Source organism: Orycteropus afer, unplaced genomic scaffold (genome assembly GCF_000298275.1).
Source record: "Orycteropus afer afer isolate SDZICR_OR568_19922 unplaced genomic scaffold, OryAfe1.0 scaffold00136, whole genome shotgun sequence".
NCBI lineage: Eukaryota > Metazoa > Chordata > Mammalia > Tubulidentata > Orycteropodidae > Orycteropus > Orycteropus afer.
Window position 1 is genome coordinate 4,994,767 of NW_006921723.1, and position 5,119 is coordinate 4,999,885.

The following is a 5,119-nucleotide window of genomic DNA, read 5'->3' on the forward strand; positions in this document are numbered from 1 at the left end:
TTCCCAACTGATTCAAAACCCAAAATTCATCATGAACTCAATTCCCATAAGCATACAACTCAAGTGTCCAGATCACTTTCTTCCACTTACTTCTGCTTTATGGTACTTTTAAAAAATATTAAATATTTAAAATAGGGCAAGTCCCACCTCATCTTTCTTTCTAAGAACTAACTCCTCTCAAATATTTATTTCTACAAATTAAGTGACTTCTTTAAAATACTCAAGCATACAAGAATACCGCATTCACAAGTGGCCATCTAGATGCAACGATGAGTCTCTCCTCGTCCAGAGCAAACTGAAGAATGAAGAAAACCAAAGATGCATGGAAACAATTAGTCCAAGGGACTAGTACACCATGTGATCCTCAGCCTATACAACTGTGAGACCAGAAGAACTAGATGGTACCTGGCTACCACTGTCACCCACTAGGAGGGGGATCTATGTAGGAGATCCTGGATAGAGTGGGAGAACAATGTGGAACAAAACTCAAAATCATTAAAAGTAAAAAAAAAAAAAAAAGAACCAGGTTTGCTGGTCTGGTAGAGCCTGGTGGAACCCCTGAGACTATGGCCCCTAGTTGCCCTTCAGGCCTGGAACTGAACCCACTCCTGTGGCTTCCAGCCAAACAAAACACAGGCATATGAGCTGAACATTTACATTAGGTAGATACACTCTTTGGAGAGATCAATCATGGGAGAAAAAAGGGCTGCTGTGTATGCAAAGAGAGACAGCTGGAGGGCAGGAGGGCATGGGAGGGAAAGACACAGGGAAGAGGTGGCTATAGGGAGGAAGTGGGAGAAAAGCTATTGCATTGTGGGAGATTACAGTCAATGTCATGAGGCAAAGTGTATATGAACTGCTGTATGGAAGATGAATTTGCTCTGTAAACTTTCACCCAAATCACAATAATTTTTTTTTTTTTAAAAAAGGACTACATTCAAGTGTTGTATTCATGAACTTTTTCATTTATTCTTATGTTCTTATGTTTTTCTTCATGTAGGTCTTATAATGCAAACGTGTTTCCCTTCAGCAAAAAAGAGAAAAACTTTAGGTCTAAAAACCACAAAAATGAAATTAGTCTACTTGCCTAAGAACTAAAAAAAGTTATTTCTAAAATTAGTTTCTATAAAAGAATAAGGCATTTACAAAAACAAAAAAACCCACTGAGAAAGATTCCTGGCACTGGTAAGAATCTCATCCACTGCTCTTTTCTTATCATTATCTTAATACGCTTGTATTGACTATACCAACACTAAAACAGAATTTCACTATAAGGTAACTAGACATTTTATTTCAGCTAAACATTCAGGTCAAAGAGTTTAATTACTGGCACGGACCAGAGCCAGGACTCCGCCTTTGGCCTCCTCCTTATTGTCTCCAAAGGAGGGATGAGGTTAAGGAAAGGAGGCCAGGCAGCCCAGGTGCAACTCACCTGGGGCTCCTCTCATTGTTCCTTCCCCCAAAAGGGCTCACTGGGCTCCAGCACACAATAAGAAGCCAGGTAAGCCAGGAGGCTGTAGTGAGATGAACAGATTTGCCTAATTGATTGTTCAAGTAGCTGGTTCCTCCTTTCTGCCCCTTCTTCCAGATAACCCAATTACCTTCAAACTTTTCCCTCCAAGAATGTCTGATTTTATAATAGATCCATGTGTACAAGACCTCAGAGCTACTTATATTAAATTTATCAATGAATATCTACATTAATCTGTATCTACCTGTGATGCTACTTTGTTATACTTTAAAGAACAAAGAGGAGCTATTTTTATTTTGTTTTTTAACAATCAAATCCCCTCCCCTCCAGATCAAAGCCAGCTTTCTTAAACTTACTTCCTCCTCCCTTTCAACTTCATATTCTTAATTTATGGCATTTTCTGCAGAATGTCATACATATGAGGGTTGCTGAAATTATAATGTACTATTGTTTGCTGACAGCCAACTGGTTCAACCCATCTCTTAAAGGCTGCTATAAAGCAAATTAAATTGTATACAAAATTAAGTTGCTGTTTCACCTCACAGGAGTTCATGAAGACTGTCATGTCCTGAGTCCAGTGTCACAGCTTAGCTGCTGTATTGGAGAAAGCGGTATGCTGATTAGGACATACTGTGAAGCCACAACCCCAGCTGGAGATCATGTGACTACTAATTCAATCTGAAAAGCTGGCACCTAACACGAGCCAGGCCTAGGAGTACAAGAGCCAGGCCTAGGAGTACAAGATAGATAAGAACTCCACTAAACATCCTAAGGCTTCTAGTCTTCTGTGACCTCCTCTCTCCTGCATCCATTTCCTCTACCACATCATACCTATCAACTTCAAGTACACTTGCTTCAACCATGTGAGCCATGGACCAGCAGCTCCAGCAGGGCCTGGGAGCTCCTTGGAGAAGGCAAAGGCAAGGTCCCACAGGAGGCTGAATCAGCATCTGCATTTTAACTGGATCTCCAGGGGATTCACATGCACAGCCAAGTCTGGACACCCATCACATAAACAGAGGTTTAGAATCTCCCCACTTAAAAACAAAACTCTCTCATATTGTCCACATCTGAGCACTCTCCCTGCCCAGCTCTATGGTAAACCTTTGAAGTCTTATCTGCACAGGGGTTCTCCATGTCTTCAGCTCACCGTAATCTGGCTTTCATCCCCACTCTGTCACCAAAAGGGTAAATTACCTTGTACCTGCGTTCTTTCAATCTGAGGTGCCCTTGTACGTCCCACCCCGTGTCCTTACAGCAGGGCTGCCCCTCTCTGGGTCTCCTCTCTCTTTTAGTAAAAGCTGGCCCTTCCACCTCTTCTTACTTTTTCCTACACACAGGATCCATTCTGGAGAATTTACATATTATTAATGACTTTCAGACTGGACTCTAGGCCAATCGACCTACAAATCACACTTCCACTGGTTGTCTTATGCACATTTCAAACTCAAATGTTTATTTAAAGCGTAGCTCTGGATCCCCACTGACATCACTACCCTCTCAGTTATGTAAAGAACAGTTAGGAACCATCCTGAATTCCTCCCTTTCCCTTGTCCCCTACTACTACTCCATCAGCAATCTGACTGACTCTTATCTCCAAAACAGATACAAATCCATCCACTTTTTCCCTGTTTCCAAAGCCCCTATCTCTGGCCAAGCCATGTCATTTCTCATCAACAGCTGTCTTTAAATGACCTGTCTCTATTCTTGCCCTAACAATACATTCTTGACTCAGTAATCAAATAATCTTTTAAAAATCATGTTTTAATTACTCCTGATTAAAATCCTTCAATAGATTCTCACCACACTGAGAAATCCAAATTCTTTTCTAGTGTGGAAACCATTTAATTCATTATTCATACCCGGGCACTTGTCGAAGTGAAAGCAGTACTAACCTGCTACAACTCAGCCTCATTAGGCACAAAGAGGCCCCAGCTATAAGATCAGGTGATCAACGAACGCCCTGTCTTCTCCTCCAACCTCACTTCTGCCTCTTTGCTCCAAGTGCACTAAGCTCCAGCTGCAATGCCTGCCTACCACCTCAGGGCCTTTGCAACTGGAAAAGTCAGAAGCCTCCAGGCTCTTCACCTACCTGGTTGTCTCATCCTTCATATGTCACCTGCTTGAAAGGCTTTTCCCAGTTACCCTAAGTCAAATGGCCTCTTCACATTAATGTAACATTCAAAATTAGCTTGCTGTTGTGTTGTTTTTAGATGTTATCAAGTTGGCTCTGACTTGTAGTGACCCTAGGTAGAACAGAATGAAACACTGCCTGGCCCTGCACCATCTTCACGATCCTTGCTACACTTGAGCTCACTCTTGCAGTCATTGTGTCAATCCATCTCATTAAGGGTCTTCCCCTTTTTCACTGACCCTCTACTTCACCAAGCATGATACCCTTCTCCAGGGACTAGTCCCTGCTGACAACATGACCAAAGGAGGGGAGTCGAAGTCTTGGCAATTCTCATTTCTAAGGAGCATTCTCGCTACACTTCTACCAAGACAAATCCTTCTGGCAGTCCATGGTATTTTCAGTATTCTTTGCCAACCAAAGGCATCAACTCTTCAATCTTCTTTATTCACTATGCCATTTTCACATGCATATAAGGTGAATGAAAATACTATGGCTTCTGTCTTACTCTCACTGCTATCCAGTCTATAACAACTCACAGCGACCCTCACTGGGTTTCCAAGGCTGTAAATCTTTACCAAAGGAGACTGCCTCAACTTTCTTCCATGGAGCAGCTGGTGGGTTCAAACCACCAGCCTTTTGGTTAGGAGCCAAATGTGCCTTAACCACTACACCACCAGAGCTCCTTTAGGCCACCTTAGTCTTCAAGTGACATCTTTGCTCTTCAACACTTTAAAGAGGTCTTTTGCAGCAGATAGGCCCAATGCAATAAGACGTTTGATTTCTTGACTGCTGCTTCCATAGGTGTTGATTGTGGATCCAAGTAAAATGAAATCCCTGACAACTTTAATCTTTGCTTCATTTATCATGATGTTGCTTACTGGTCCATTTGTGAGGATTTTTCATTATGTTGAGGTATAATCCATACTGTAGTCTTTGATCTTCTTCAGTAAATGGTATCAAGTCATTTTCACCTTCAGCAAGTAAGGTGTTCTAGTTACCTAGTGCTGCTCTGACAAGAAATATACCACAAATGGGATGGCTTAAGCAAACAGGAGTTTATTCTTACAATTTGGAGGTTTTAAGGCCAAGTTCAAAGTGCCAAGCTCCAGGGGCTGGGAGAAAGCCCCTCAGCCTTTGACTTCAGCTCTGCCTCCAGCTCCTGGCCCAACAACATATGTCATCTGATGTCCTGACTGCTGCTTCCATTGGCTTCGATTGTAGAACGAAGCAATGTGAAGTCTTTGATAATTTCAATCTTTTCTCATTTATCATAATGCTGCTTATAGGTCTAGTTGTGAGGATTTTTGTTTTCTTTATATTGCAATATAATCCATACTGCAGACTGTATTCTTCAATCTTCATCAGTAAGTACTTCAAGTCATCCTCACTTTCAGCAAGCAAAGTTGTGTCGTCAGTGTATCGTAGGTTGTTAATGATTCTTCCTCCAATCCTGACCCTGATGCCATGTTTTTCTTCACATAGTCCAGCTTCTCAGATTATTTGGTCAGCATACA